Source organism: Astatotilapia calliptera, chromosome 1 (assembly GCF_900246225.1).
Source record: "Astatotilapia calliptera chromosome 1, fAstCal1.2, whole genome shotgun sequence".
Taxonomy (NCBI): domain Eukaryota; kingdom Metazoa; phylum Chordata; class Actinopteri; order Cichliformes; family Cichlidae; genus Astatotilapia; species Astatotilapia calliptera.
The window spans coordinates 17,165,625-17,182,575 of record NC_039302.1 but is presented as its reverse complement, the minus strand read 5'-3'; the positions used below and the strand labels follow the sequence as shown (position 1 = coordinate 17,182,575).

The following is a 16,951-nucleotide window of genomic DNA, read 5'->3' as shown; positions in this document are numbered from 1 at the left end:
AGGAGGCTTTGTTAGTGGTAAAGAAAGAAAAATTTAGGTAGTCGTGCCATACCCTCTGCACGCTGCTGAGGTTGGAGGAAGAACAAAACTGGAAACTATGCAAAAACCATGAGAGGAAGCACTCTGCTGGAATTCTGTCTGTAACACAGTGGCTATTGAGATGTTGTGTGTATGAATTTCTCCAGATTACCCCAACATACTGAAAAACTGAAGGTCTGAAAGGCTGTGTTAGCAGCAAAGGGTGGATTCTTTAATTGTTTTAAATAAAAATCTAATGCATGTTTATATTACAAACAATTTGCAAACCGCTGTTTATCAGCTCATAAAACATCCTCACATATTTAGCGTTATCGCTGAAGGCGCCAAAAAGATGCTTAACGCTGTCATTTCAACCTGTTAGTACATTGTGACAGAGTCTGTGATTCCACACCTTCTTGCTGGTAGCGCTTTGTGGCTTTGCCAGAGCTGTAGAAACTGGAGCTGTCGGAGAACACAACTTTAGTGCATGTGCGCACGGTTGTGTCGAACAACCCCGTGCGTTGTGTGTTTTCACAGCCGCTGACCTGAAAACATCACAACCAAAGTCAGAAGTCTTAGCTCTTTTCGCTTTTCCTGTCAAAGCCTGTGCAGATAAAATAAATAAATAAATAAAGATCAAATAAAATAAAAATTACATGCTCTACTGTGTGACTCAGCCCAAATGTTTGTCTTTCTGAACTCAGACCATGGCATCAGAGGACCGGTGCATGAATTTATCTCAGTGCCACGAGTGGAGTTTGACACTTAAGAAGAAGATAAATGTGGAACTCATTCTATTGTTTTTGAAAAGGGATGAAATTGTAAATTTCTACAATGAAATTAAGTGCCACCTTGTTTTGTTGTTGGTCACACCCCTAACAAAGACAAGAGGGAAATAATTAGATGTCAAATCCTTTCAAATGCTCAAATCAAATCCAAATAATAGTCTTTTCTGACTCATCATTCAGACAATGTATTATTCATCATCGCCAACAATCGCTCCAAACTCTTTTCAGAAGGTGTCTCTTCTGTTTCCACACTGCAGACACCCAAATGCTCCTCTTAGCTAAGTTAAGAGAAATGTTCTAAATGGAGGCGCATTTTAAAACTGTAAGTGGTTATTCTTAGGATTGTGAGTGGTATTTTTAAATGCAGCTAAATCACTCTGCATTTTTAAAGATGCACACAGATCCTGCAGTACTGCCTTACCTCTGAATTTTAAGTTTCCTTTAAAGACTTTAGAAATTATTAGATGACTGTCGTGTTCTTGCTGTAGGCCTCATACCCCGTTATCGTGATAGCATGATACAGTGCATAACAAAAATCCTTCTTTCCTCTCCTTTAAGACATGCAGGTTTATTTTAGAGATGGTACGATACCACTTTTTTATGTCCGATACTGATAAATACTGGTACTATAAATTTGGATATCGGCCGATACTGATATGAATCCGATATAGTGTGTTTTTTAATCAATAAAACTGTTTTTTAATATCTTGCTGCATTTTGTATAAGTTCATACTCAAGTTTAAATAAACAAACACTAAAGCTATTCTGTTATACCTGTATGTAAAAAATACACTGCACCCAAAATATTTCATAGTTCAGCAAAACTGATCAATCTAATAAACTTAAAGCTACTCCATCCTCCCTATTCTGGTATTTTAAAGAGTACTTAGCAGAAATATTAAGCAACCTAACTAATAGGGTTCCAACTCCCAGCAACAACAACAAAAAAAAAAATAGGGAACCACCACCCATCCTCCACCTCATGATGCTTAATTGACGTAATCAACTTTAATTTGATGCAGTGTGAAAAAAAATGCACAGAAATCCATTATTTTTCAAGAATAATTAAATAGATTCAACATCTTTCTTCAACAGAATTGCAGACTGCACAGATGGTATCTTCCCAAAGGAAAAAGTACTATAGCTTACTAGGGTATATTAGACTTAATAGTTACTATATACAGTAATGGACTTCTATACATGTTACATCAGATTAAAACTTTGGGTGTAAGATTCAGATAATTATTTATTAAAAGCTAGACATTTTAAATGAGAATAAGAAAGAAAAGTATGTCTTTGTGCTCCCCTTTTCCCAGTTAATGCCCTATCGGCCCCCCTGGCTAAACTTTGGTAGATCCGCCCCTGCACAGTTACCAGCGTCAGCTACGTAGAAAAGGATCCTGGTGTAGAAAGTAATATTAAATAAATTCTAACAACAGCTGATCAAGCTTAAACGTGCTGCTGTTGTTCAGCCGCTGGTTTCTTCTTTCTGGTGCAAAGTGGGCGATAAACAAAGAAGAGAGACGGACTCTCGACAGAAAAGTCGATCAGCTGATCATTGATCAGTTTCATGATTGAAGTAGCAGCAGGAGAGGGAGGGAGAGAGAAGAGGCAGTCGCTCTATATATCAGTTGTTAAGCTTAAGTGGGAATGCTTTACAAACATTCAGAGATGAACTTACACACTTGCTTTACTTCTCTCTGGGATAACTTCATCGGAGATGAAATGCCGGTTTGGTAGCGAGGCTACAAATACACACAGCCGCTCTATCACGTGACGCATACTGCTGCGACGTGCTACGGTTATGAGCCGAGTTATGCCATGTCGCAAGTTTTGTGAGGCGCTTTTTTGATATTTAATGGATCGGATTACATTTTTTATTTCTCTCCGATATCCGATCCAGTAATTTACGTCAGTATCGGACCGATACCGATAGTGATATCGGATCGGTCCATCTCTAATTTATTTATGATTGATAACTTTCTGTCCTTTAAAGTCGAGATCAGGTTTCGGGTATGGCTCATGCTAGAAGCTCCTGTCCAATTCTATTTCATACTCCCTCAATGCCATAAATAATCTCATCTCAATTTTGCAGCTTTACCCAGATCACCTGCACCCCTCATCCTCCTCACTGCATACTTGTCTCTCACCCTTTGGTTTTATCACCTTGCTTCCCCGCTGCTTATATCAGCATCCTCTCTTCACATTTCCCTCCCCTCCATCTTCCATCACTGAGGTGTTCATAGAAATCAGTCACACTTTGTGCTCTGTAAAAGAGTTAAATCCTCTTATGTCTGTTTTCTTAAAAAGCATGGCCAATTTACTGGAATAATCTGTGCATGCTAGTGTACAGGGGTGTCAGTTCATGGTCGCTGCTTTCTGTCTTGAGGGAGGTGGTCCAGTAATTTCTTGTTTTTAAGACTGTTACTGTAGCATCCAATGTTCAGTTCTGACAGGCGAGCTTTTCCGTTTCTGGCCTGGACCCAGCGATGACTGGCAGGTGACTAATACACCGGCTGGACAAGCTCAGGCCTGGCAACAATGCACCATCCCATCTGCCAACTGTGGGTGGTCATGCTCTGCATCGTGATTCGTAATGACTGGAGTTTCTCCAGACTGTTTAGGTATATCTGTTAAATACTTGGGTTTCTAAGCTGACTTCTGCCAGATTGGTGTCTGAACACAAGGTCCAGGGGAAAATTAAATGACCTGGGAAGTTTTGGATTTTGCTTTGCAAAACAATTCAGAAAACAGAAGATTAATCTGGACCAAAGGAGAAAGTATTTGGAGAAAATATGCAAAATGATTATCTTTCAGAGTTGAACAATTGATTGGGCAAAAGAAGATGCAGTAGAGACTATAGTATATAAAACATACATCAAAATCATTTGGTTTTGATGGTCTCTCCTACCATCGACTGACCCTGCAAGTGCTAACCCCAGCTCCTGTTTGTCTACACAGACACTAGATAAAACTTATTTATGTTTCAGTGTTAGTTGATTCTACTTTAAGCTAATGTAAATGAGTCAAACACTCAGGGCCAAGCATAAACACAAAATCCTTTTAATTCTGTATTTGTGTCCAGGACTGGGGACCATCTTAACTACATTAACAAATGTTTTCTAGTTCCAATTACAGCGTATGTACTTTCTCATCACAAAGGCAACCACTGCCAATAATGGAAATAGCTTTTAAAAATTAAAGCAAAGTAATGAGAAATGAAGTGGCATTAAAATCACAGCTGTTTGGATTCCAACGGAGAAAATGTAGAAGTATAGTTGGTGGCAGTTTCCTCCAACTTGCTACTAAGTATCCACCACATAGTGAGGTGTAGTTAGAGAACGAAGAGGCTGAAACAAGATTACAAGAAATTTAAGGAGTACACTGATGTGATGGTATTGCATTACCAAACATGGGCTGGGTATTACTTCATTTAGGGGCTTAAGTGCAAACAGACCAAAGGCTACAAGTGTACAATTTTCCTTCACAATTACCAAAAGTGAACCATGGAAGACTGGAAAAACATTGCCAGGTCAGATGAGTCTTGATCTTTGGTGTGACATTTGGATCACAGGTCATAATTTAGAGTGAAAGTAATGAAAGGATGGAAAGGATCCATCCTGCCTTGTATCAGTGGTTGAGGCTGGTGATGGTGGCTTAATGGTGTGGGTGATAGTTTTACACTTTTGGCCCCTTAATACCAGCTGAGTGTCATTTAAATGCTTTAGCCTACCTGAGAATTGTCCATATCCATCAATTTATGAGCACGGTGGCACCTTGTGCCCATCTTCTGATCGCAACTTCCAGCACTTTGTCACAAAGCTCAGTCATCTGAAAAAGAGTTCACTGTACTCAAATGGCCTCCACAGTCACCAGATCTCAGTCTAATAGAGCACCTTTGATGTATCGTGGAACACGAGATCCATATCATGGATGTGTAGCTGACAAACCTGCAGCAACTGTGCGACGCTATCATCTCAATATAGACCAAAAGCAGTGTTTCCAGCACCGTGCTGACTCTATACTGCAAATAAATAATGCAGTTCTACTATTAGCAAGAATGATTTCTATCTCCTGTGATGTTATTTTTTTGGTAAAATTGTCATGTGTTAGTTGCGGCTGTTAAAAAGCTCTTTGTATTTATCACAGATATAATAAGTACTAAAAAAAAGCCACGTATGAGACAAAAAACATGAAAGAGACAGAGAAAGAAAAGCTTGTGTGTTCTCTTCAGCTCTGACACGTTGCAGTAAAGTCAGCGCGTGACGCTGAGTGCAATGCTTGGGTGGTTGGAGATGGGATGTTTGTATGTCAGAGTGGAAAAACAGGTGCACTACTGTGGAGAGGTGAGATGTGTTGAATGAAAAATTCTTCCTAGCCTTAGCCTCTCATCTAAATGCCACGCAAAAGATTTATTCAAATAATGCGCACAGCCAAATGAGAAACATACAGCGTCCACGTTTGAGGGAAATCCCCATCGTCCATCTTATCTAAAACAAGCAATAAACATTTTCTATCGACTTTTCTCGCTCAATCCAGCCTATTGCATTAAAGCCATGGCAGATTTACTCCACATCACTCAGAGCAAGGAGACAGACAAGACTACCTGAAGTCTTCTGCTTTTTGTGACTGTGATGGATTATGTGTTTAGAGGGAGCGGCGGAAAGACAGAGAATGAATTAGAGGGCAGTAAGTCCTTGTTTGCCCCGTCAGAAAACAACAGTGTGATAGTCTGCGCCAAAGAGTGTTTGTCTCAAAATGTCTCAACTTTTATAGCTATTGTCGCTTTGATGATGGTTTGTTTTTAGTGGAAATGCATACAGTACCCACAGCACATGCATTTTTAATACATAGTTACTTTTTCATCAGTGAGCTTCCTGCGCAATAAGCACTTCATCATATTTAATCACACTGCTGTTTTATGCAACAATCTGATCTTGGCTAAGCAAGGTTAGTGTCGCTCTGAAGTTAGTGCTACGAGGGATTTACTTTCAGACTCTCTCACAGACACCTAGAGACTGGGCAATGACTCCCTGGCAACCTTCAGTTGCTAGGGAAAAGTGTGTATTCTCTAACTGGTTGGTGAGCGGTTGCTGGAGGTTGCTGACAGCGCTCAGGGAGTGCTGCATTAAAAAGCCTCCTTGTGATTGCTTTGGTCATGAGCATCTGCAGTCGACCGCAGTTTTCTTGAAAATCTGTGGAAGCAGAGAACATTTGACTTCAAATCAAATGTTGTGCCTTACTGCAGCAACCAACATGTTTTAAATGGTAAATAGACCTTTTCTTATATACAGCTTTTCTATTCTGCATTAGCACTAAAAGCAGTTTATACAACATGCCTCATTTACCCATTCATACTCACATGAATACACTGGAGAGCAGTTTGGGTTTCAGTATCATGCCCAAGGATAGTTAGGCATGCAGACTGTTTGGGTCCACTACCACTCTGTAGGGACCACTATCTAAACCTATGTGACTGCTATATAAACTCTAGTGCAAAAAAATTGTGCATCACAAAGAAGCTACTTTAAGCTGCTTGCTTGACACTAGGGATCACCACATCAGGCAGCTCCACATGTTTGATTTGGAAATTTTACACTAGATTGAATGGCTCACCACACAAATGTGTAAAAAACCGCTACAGTATAGAGCCACTAAACTGGTTGTGTTATAATTAAAATAACAACATAAGAAAATGTAAAGATATTGTTTTAAGAAAAAAAAAGCCAGGGGGTTATTTGTTTTTTTAATGCACAAAATCTTCGTTCATTCAAATAGAGCAGCATCCAAAATAAAATCCTTAAACACACTCAGGAGTTTATTTGGTAGCAAGAAGTACTGTAAAATGAGAGTGTATGCATTTTTGCATATATGAAAAGCCACACGTAGCTCAATGTTGAAGCCACGATAAAGCACACAAATGAAATAAAAGAAAAGTAAATTCTCAGAAAGTAAATCTGTTGCTTTTTTTTTTTTTATCAGTTTGATTGCTAAACATCAGTTTGAATACTAAATCCATTCCCCAAAATGTGGATCTAAAGGTATATATCTAGTCTGGTATAGCACCTGCTGACAGACTTTAGTTTGTCCTGTTCACTCATAAAAATTAAGAAAATTTTACACTGTAGTGACTCCTCTGGTCTGAGCTGTAGCATGAAAGGGTTTAAATAATAGAGGCCCAGCAGTCTTGTGTTGAAACGGTCACTGCACTTGTGAGGTGTCAGGGGGTAACACGGTCTTACATGTGCAGCTACTTTATGTTCATGTTTCCATAAGAATTGAAGGGCAAGTCGCCCTCCAGTGAGAGCACACAGGGTCGGAGTAGGGATGTAGTGTGGTAGTAGTGTGTCTGAGTGCTTCACCATGTCACTGACTTTGGCTGCGTGTACCGCAACTATCTGACTCTTGACCTTTTTTGTGGATCCTGTTTTTGCTCTGTTTCCAACAGAAATATATCCCTACTCATGAAACACAGAGCAATGAATGATTGAAGATGCCATTCCCTCTGCCTTTACTGCAACTGTGAACATTTTTTTTGCATGAATTTGTTTTTAGCTGAATTTTAGCCAAGCTAGCAGTTTAGCTGTCCTTCACTTTGGCCCCAACTGTAATATCTCAGCAACTTTTGTTTGGTTTGCCATAAAATTTGGCACAGACATCCGCTGTGCCCGGAGGATGGAATGCACTGACTCTGATGACTTTTCTCTTTGTGCACTGTCATTGTGACCACGTTAGCATGCTGACGCTTGCATTTCGCTTAAAGCTCTCCTTTGACAGCCACGCAAAGCTTTTTTTTCTTTCTTCTTTCATGCAGTATTTTGGAGCTAACAAGCAAATGTTTGCTAAATAAATAACCCTGTAGTTTGATTGCGTTCACCCAGGCGTCACATGCCTCTTTAATAAAGTGGCTAAAAATAAAATTCTCTGCATCTTTCCGATGATTAGTCAAACTTTGACCTTGTTTTGATATAAAAGCAGCACAGTAATAATACCGATTTCTTATTCTCAGTATTTCCTAAATCAGCTTACTATAATTTTGCAATATTACATTCTATGTAAATGTATTAGTGGGTTGCATTAGAGCAACGCACCACCTGGAGTTTAGAGCTTAGAGTTTGTGAAACAAACAGGGATAAATTCTTGTGGGTTTTCATTTGAATTGAGGTACTGTCAGATCCGTTCATGGCTACCTTCCATCGTGATGCATAAATCACCCTCGTCAAAGGTTTATCCTGACACCTCTAAGTGCCTGACCTATACTGTATGCCCAGAGAATTTTAAAGCTGCATTACTGCTGAGAAAAACTTTTTTTTTTCTCTGCTGGCCTCATTTTTTTCATTGTTTTTAATGGAAGTGAGAAGCCGTTGTACATTCCCGAGAGTGCTTAACGCTAAGCAGGTTTTCAGCTCTCATAACACTGTTGGACTCCTTGAGAATACTTCAATTATCACAAAGAATAGCCTCGACGAGCACTTATGGAACTGAGAACTGCTATTGTGGCTAAACAGAGGTGTCCGCGAGGGCAAACGTTTCATCTGCACAAAGATAGTCACCTCAGTCTGTGGCGTGGTGAGACTCTCCGATGCATCCATTAACCTTTACGTTGACAGTCTGCAACTATAGCTTTATTTCCCGGCCTCATCCAAGGGAAGTGACAATAATCCCTCTGCTGCCTGCTTTTACAGACTTCTGACAATAAAAAACAAGCATTCACATTTGATCTTTAAAGATTAGACTCAGCCATTGTGTCCTTTCCCCACATTTGTTGCACCATTTAGCAATGTTTGTGCAACTCCTAACAGGCTAGCGCTGTATTATGAGCACGCACATATTGTACTATACCGGACAGTTTAATTGATTTTCAGTTTTAGAAACTTAAAAAGGAGTTTATGTTCTGCAACTTGAATTCTGCACTGTCTTTAGAAGCTCTACAGCCTTTAGGGAAAGAAAAAAAAGTAAATACCTTATTTTGTATTTCCCCCGCAGACCTTTATTTAAAACAATGTGAGTTGGATTTGTTGAGGACTTCTCTACAGAGACAAATGACAGCAAATTCTTCCAAAACCACACACCCAAGTTATCTGGCATGCAAAGCAGTCTGGTGATGCTAGGAGAAAGATAAAGTCTGAAAACGGGAGAAGGTTTGAATTACAAACAACTGCTAAACCGTCTTATTTTCTGGAATTAAGTTTAGACCCAAACATCGCTGTAGCTTTTGTCCAAATAAACCCCACGGCAAACAATTATTCTCCCAGTCTAAGGGTTTTGATTCAAGTCGGACACATCTTAATATAGTGTGTGAATATATAAACAAAGAAGAAGCAAGATAACTGGGCGAATAACTGATTAAGTGATCCTTGGAAAGCAACAAAATCATTTATAACAGCTTATTTATAATAGCGCTCACATAGTCGCATGTTTTAAATTCAAAACGTGAGCGCAGATCAGATTATGCAGTAGCACGTCCAGCCTGAAGAGTAGGACTTTGGATGAATGTTATTTTTCCTGAAAACGGTGGAAAACGTGCTGGCTTACAGGGATGTTTTGTTGTTTGGGAAACAAACAACCAATCAGCAGCAATATGTATATAAACTGCATATAAACAGGCAGAGCAGACAGTGGATCAGCTGGCATTTGAGCAAAACCTTCATGAATAAAGATTTTCCTACAGTTTGTCAGGCTACAGTAAAAATATACCAAATAAAATGACTTTGAATAAAACTGTAAAAGTTAGACATGCGCGTAGCAGTTTCAGGATTTAATGTCCCTGCATGCTAAACTTTAGTATAGCTTTATTTCACAAATGCATGGGTATGCCCGCATATAGAAAGGCTGTATGTGTGATCTACAGCAACATTTCAGTGGCATGTTAATGGCCTTCCTGGGGATGAATTTAGGAGTCCAAGGGAAATTTTCCAGCACTCTGAGCTGTTGTTTTCTTGCAACACATGCACACAGACCTCAAATATGGTCATGAGGGCAGCCGCTTCCCTTATATGAACACATATCAATGCGTTCCACATCTCCAAATATCTAGCTAACGATGCACACAAATCACTAAGAGAACATACACATCATAGCTGTAGACTTTCCATTACGATCACATAACTACAGCCGGGCCAGCAGGACATCGGTGAAAGGTTTTATGAGGTGCTCTCTGTGACAGGCTGTGACCCTGGCAGCCCGTAAATATTACTGCCTGTAGCAGATGAAAGGGGGAGGAAGAGAGAGCGAGGGAGAGAAAGAAGCGACACAGTGACTGATTGTAATGGGGAAACAGACATCAGTGGAATGAAGATTTATAATAACCACAACAACATAACAGAATCAAAACTGCATAGTTTGTGAGTGCAGTTTCTTATCATCCATTTAATTAAACGATTAAAATGTTGTGCACAGGCTAAAACGATGGGTTTGTCCGCTCAGTTTTGCCTTCCAGTTGTTGAGCTTTTTTGGTTTTTTCACACAGACCATAATGGACAAATTAATCCTCTCATTAAGAGTGAAATTAGCCCATTAGCAGCCTCTGTTCCTGGCTCTGTTGTAAGCAGGGATTGGTTTGGATGTGTTTTTTTTTCCTTCTGAGCCGTTATAAGCTATAAGTAGTCTAACTTAAAGCTCAGAGATATGAACGAGACTCACAGGTACATGATGCCAGGCAGTAATTTAAAAACCCATCCTGCTGTAAGGCCAGCTTTAATTAAATCTTTACTTTGTCACTTGGCGATGAGAAACAAAAGCACAATAATGAGTTAATGGTTTGTCTTTATTATAAATACTTCATGGCAGATATTTATATCTCTGCTGAGAGGTGATAATGTGACTGCACAGCTTTGCCATTGTGTGAAAATTAGTTTTTCTATTTTTGTCCACATGTAGAAATGTGCAAAATTATCATTAATGTTACTAAGCCTTCTGCTCAACCATCTCAGGTTTGCATAAAAGATTACAATAGAAAATTTGAGCATTTGTTTAATGATTGTTGTGAAATTTTAGCTTCATTTAGCAAAACCTTTTCAAGATATATTTATTTTAACGTTTCATTGCAATTATTGCATGTGTACAAACTTTAGATCATAAAAACTTTAGGAAAACCATCTCAAATGAGCGATTCATGTGTTGAAAATGAAAAGTAGGCACATATATTTTAAAAAATTGTTTTCTGAATTATAACTAGAGTACCATCTGGAAAGTATTTTGTTCTATTTGGATTTGACTATTTATTCATTTTTGGTATTTATGGTGCAATTTGTCATATTTGTTCAATCCAGCATGAAAGCTGAATGACTTTTGCGAATAACAATTTCATATTAAAAAAATATTCTACATGCTGTATTTTGCAGTATTGTAAGATTCAGCTACATATTTAGAAATGGTCTGTAATTGTCTTTTGCTATGTGAGTGTTTTTAGTAGCATGTGCTCAAATCTACAGGAGTGCTGGACTTTTTTGTCATATTTTAACACAACATTGCTCAGACATTTTTTAATATATCTGTCCTAAATTACAGATCCTGTTTTTTGGTTGTTTTTTTAAGGTAAATGATAAATGGCCTGTATTTATATAGCGCTTTACTAGTCCCTATGGACCCCAAAGCACTTTACACATCCAGTCATCCACCCATTCACACACACATTCACACACTGGTGATGGCAAGCTACATTGTAGCCACAGCCACCCTGGGGCGCACTGACAGAGGTGAGGCTGCCGGACACTGGCGCCACCGGGCCCTCTGACCACCACCAGTAGGCAACGGGTGAAGTGTCTTGCCCAAGGACACGACGACCGAGACTGTCCAAGCCGGGGCTCGAACCGGCAACCTTCCGATTACAAGGCAAACTCCCAACTCTTGAGCCACGATCGCCCCCCAAGGTAAGAAAGACCAGTGAAATTTCCCGGCTTTTATCATCGCTACGGATTTCAATATCTTTGTTTTCCAACCAAAAAAAATGGTTGGAAAGTTCACAGCAATTATTACAAACGCTCAAATTTTCTACCATGACATTTTTTGCAAATCGGAAACAGTTGAGCAGGAAATAAATGGCTAATTTGAGATGGAATGACCCACAACTTCAGAAATGTTGTTGGATATTAGCAAATACCAGCTCACCTACACAGGATTAGGCATCGCATCCATGAAAATAAATAAATAAATCCAGATATCAACACCATCTGGTGTTTCTAAAACCATCTGAACACACACACACACACACACACACACACACACACACACACACACACACACACACACACACACACACACACACACACACACACACACACACACACACACACACACACACTTAACTGATAGTTTCTTTGCCAAGCAGGCAAACAAACACATTATTGTTTTCATACAAAGCTTATAATCTAGAGTTTATTAATGTGATTTTGTGTTTAATCATCATCTGCACACAAGTTTTATATGTCATGCTGATAAGCCGGGTTTTGCAAAGAGAGAGAGAGTTTATTGAAAACAGCAGTAAAGCTCGTCTTTGGTGAATTTATTGCCACTCCAGATTTTATTTGTCCATATAAACTTTAGTTTTTAGCCTTTGGGGAATTTCATAAATTCAGCCAAGTCATTACAATTCACACTGCAGTGATCTCAAATTCACTTGCTCGGCTACCCATCAGCAAACCTGCCAGGTTTACAGCAGCTGTTGAGATACATCTAAAAATTTAAGATAAGGGCTCATCTGTCTTACATCCGAATGCTCACTATAGCAGGTTTTGGCATTGGTAACATATCAGTGAGCCCAAAAGAAAAACATCATATCAGACATGCTGTCGCTTTTCATTGACTTCATTCAATTTAATTTCAACCTTTTCCATCCATCCATCCAAACCTTACTGCGTATCCAGTCCAGGTTGTGGGAACAGCACTCTAAACAGAGAAGCTGAACCTCCCTCAGTTTAGTTAGTTAGTGTTGCTGGATGTCAGTTTAGTGTAAGCTAAAATCATGTCAGGCGTAAGGGCAGGTGAGGTCCTGCAGTATGTTTTATGTGTTGCATGTGTTAACAAATGTCTTTCAGTCACAGATTGTTTTGCTGCTACTTTTCCATCTGCCTTGCCTTAGTCTCGGTTCCAAACCCTAAAGCGCTTGACGTGTTTTCAAGAGAGGACTTTTGTTGTGATGTGGGTGAGAACTTTGGCCATCTGCAGAAAACAAGAATAATAAGAGACGATTTATTATCTGTATAAAACTCTGGTTAATTTGTAGAGTTTGATGTTGCATTACTGGTACAGCTGTAGTTTAAAAGCGGCTTTAAATAAATATAAAGTCTATTGAAGCGTGTTGCAACATGCTTCTGTGATACACACGATAAGAAACGCATTAAGGATGTCCCATTTTTTCTTCGGTAGCATCCCCGCCATATATGCCGATAAATAGATAAAAAGCTTCACACAAATCAAAAAGAATAGTTTGACGATAGCTGCTTGTTTTTATAGAAGGTAAAAACTATAAAGAAATGTACCATTACTTTTGGGAAAAAGAGCAAATAAAGAAAAGTAAAATGTTCTGGAAATTCCTCCCACAACGAAGCTCTTATCTAATCTTATATTCTCAACCTTGACCGGGCACAGCAGGCACATCAAGCTTAGAAAACTGTTACAGTCAGTGAAAACAGGCAGTGTTGCACTAAAAATGCTTCAAATCTGTCTAAATCCACGAACCACCATTTGAAAAACGCCCACTACCATTCCCACAGGGTAATATCTAAACACACGCCCTGATATCAAATAACACGTCAAGTCATTTTGCATCACGCTAACCTTTACACGTGTCATTTCACATAGCAGAACTTAAACTGTGCAGACGTGAGGTGTAAAATGTTCCTGAAATGGCATGCTGTTTACATGTAATCCTGTGATATAACATAGAAACGCGCACTGTGTCTGCTAACACACCTCTGTTTTCACAAACACTCAGGTATGAACACAACAGGGTTCACAGAGGTGCACACGCATTTAATGGACTGAACATAAAAAGGAAGAAAGCCTCTTTTCTGTGTCTTGTAATCCTGTTCAGTACCAAAATAAAACCGAAACGGCTCGCCGAGATCACACAATAATAATAAAATCATAGCTGATGAGAACTTCGCTCTTGCCATTCAACGCACGACCACACATACAAAATGACGGTTGTGCTCTTCTTTCAGCTATTGTTAAGTGGCACAAATAGGCTCCTCTCTCTTCTCCCTCCACTGGTGCCAATCTCTTTTTATCGCAAACGGTTAGAACTGTGTGTGACATTGCAGCGATTGTGTTTTGGGCAAATAGAGGCATTAGACGCAGGGTCCACCAGTTCAAATTCCACAGTTGACTGAACAACTAGTGCTCTGTGGTCACTTGTCATAGACTTGAGACGTAATTGTGGTTTGCACACAATAATGTCAGCCATATTTCACAGCTGAGTGAGTTGATATTGCGGCATGGCGACAGCCGCTACTTCACAGCTCTGGCGTTTCTGGATTATACTGTAAGCATAAAGTTGCTGTATAGCCTTCTGAAATTACATTCCCATTCAGCCTTAACTGCAATTAGGTTCAAAGGGAAACATATACCATATGGACAAAAGCAGTGGACCACATAAACATGCTTCTCAGCCATGGAAACTCAGCACATGAAGCTCCTGGCGTACAGTTTTTCTGCTGATGTGAATCAACAGACTATCCCATATTATTACATCCAAATTTAAACCACATCTTTTTTTCTTTTTTTTTCCCCATTTAAACCACATCTTAAAATATTGGCTGTTTTGTTTCCCTGTAGCTGATAGTTTAACACCAATATATTAAACTTTGTACATTTCCCTAACATTAGCAGGACCATTAGATTTCCCAGTCTGCGGTGAGTTAGCTGTTTCCTTTATGTGCAAAAATAATTATGTTTCATTTGATGCAAGCGCCATAATATACTATGGTTATAGAAGGCAAAGCACCTGCAACAGCCTGAATTGTCTTACGCAAGACCCTTTTTCTAATTCATGCAAAATGCACTCAAGCAATCACACTGCTGCATGTAAGGGAGGCAAGAACAAAGGGAATAAACACTAATAGTAATTCTGTTTCTCTAAGGTACTTTAAGACCGTTGCAGTGTGTTTCCTTTAAATATATATGTAAATAATATTAACTTAATAGTAGAGATACTCCTAAATTATACCCATGCACTAACATAAAAGGAAATTTTCAAACATCAACATAGAGATGCACAACAGTGCTGCTTTTGTTTCATCCTCAATTAAGATTTTGTAGCAACAGATTGATGTCCATCAGTCATATACTGTAATATCTCTGATAACTGATAAGAACAAACTAGAACGACTGACTTTACAGCAGAAGCTCTTACTTTGGCTAGCATCATCCATCTTTGTGCCTTGTACTGCACTAAATGCTCTTTATCAAGACAAACACATTAAAAAGTACTGCCAGGATTTTCCACTGATTTTTGTTTTTATTAGAGAAGCCATAAAATGGAAACGCAGCTTCTATTTCTCTCCACTTCATTTCTTTGAGGCTGCTACCAGCTTGGAGGGTAACTTCATTCAATTCATGGACATTTTCTTCTTCCGTTTTCTTTAAATGCATCTTTCATTTTTTATATTTTGGCAATGCTTTTGTGACTGCTATTCAACTGTTTTTACTGCGTTGCATCACCATAGCTCTATTAATTCAAACTGTCTTCGAGAAGGAAGGAAAGAAAGTGTGCAATGATTTCAGGGGACTCATTCGGAGTATGAAAATGGTCTAAACGCTGCTACCGCCGCCTGCCATCCTGTGTAATTAGGCTGCTGTGAAGAGACACCAGGCTCCAGATTTTATCACAACTGTATGCGCACATGTAGGCTCACAAATGCACAACACATGCTGACATAAAGGACGCCGAGCGACGTGACACTAAGACTCAGAGACACCTGTCATGATACGCGCATGCATAAATAATTCATGCATACTGATTTCAAATCAGTGTCTGTGTTTGTGTGTGTGTGTAAGTGCATGTATCTTTTGTCTCCATCTTCCTCAGAGGCCTGTAATTCTCTGACTTGACCCAGATGGAGAGGTTTTAGTGGTAGATGTAGCCTACTGCCAGCTGAGATTGGCCCCGCAGGACCACCTGTCAGGAGTTGCTAAAGGAAAACAGAGAGACAGGAAGTGTGTGTCTGTGTGTCTGTGTGTGTGTCAGACAGACAAAAATGACAAAAATGCATACGTGTGCAAATGTGTGAGCTGTGAACGACTGAGTGAAGTGCGGTGTTTGGGGTAGAGACGGTGCAGTGTCAGAAGGAATGCACTTAGATATGAGTTTGCTTACACCCATTCATTATGACTTTACACTTAGACTTGCTTTTGTTTTAATATCAGTTGCATTGCAGAGCTGACAGGAGACCAGTACTAGGAGAGGGCAATAAAAAACAGCAAGCCTGATGTGTTTTAATATTAAAATCCATCTTTTTTACTCACTCTACACAAATAAGCGAAAGGTTAACTTCTGTAAATTTTAATAACCTCTTTTTGGTAGCAACACACATAGAAACATCTTTCACTTAAATTATCAAGTTGAACTGACATGATGTGGGAAATCTTCATTTTGCCTGATTTTATCCCTTAAAGACTTAAAGTGACACTTTAGGGGATAAAACTATCGTCTTGCACTTTTTTAAAAGTGTGTTTATGCACTTAATCTACAAAAATCTAATCCTCACCTGGCTTCTGCAGACAGAGCCCTTCCTGACTGACACGACCATATAAGGAAATCCATGCTGAGCTGTCAGAAAACATGAGCTTGTGTCTTAAAAGGTTTTCTTACATCTTAATATGATCGGTGATCTTTGCAACGGTGTATAAATGACAGAAAACAGGTAAAAGCACAACCTTTTAAACTGTACTGTGATTAACTATAAATCACACCACAGACAGAGTGCATGTAATCCTACATATTGGACAGGCTTGAAACAATAATGCCAACGTATAAGAGATTTAAATATTAAAACACTTCCTTTAGTCTATACTGTTGCATAAAAACAAATATGAAAAACAAAAATTTAATATCACAGTATAACCCTGTTATTAGTTTGTGGTGACATTCAGCAGATGGAGATGGGTAAAAACAAAACAATGATCTAAAAGAGGCTCAAAGCCTT

At 39.1% G+C, this 16,951-nt stretch overlaps 1 protein-coding gene across 2 annotated transcripts in view; it reads left to right on the top strand.

The window, feature by feature from the left end:
• Positions 1-16,951, top strand: part of fam189a1 (family with sequence similarity 189 member A1) — a 122,439-nt gene that overhangs the window by 64,501 nt on the left and 40,987 nt on the right. The gene's annotated exons all lie outside the window — the stretch shown is intronic.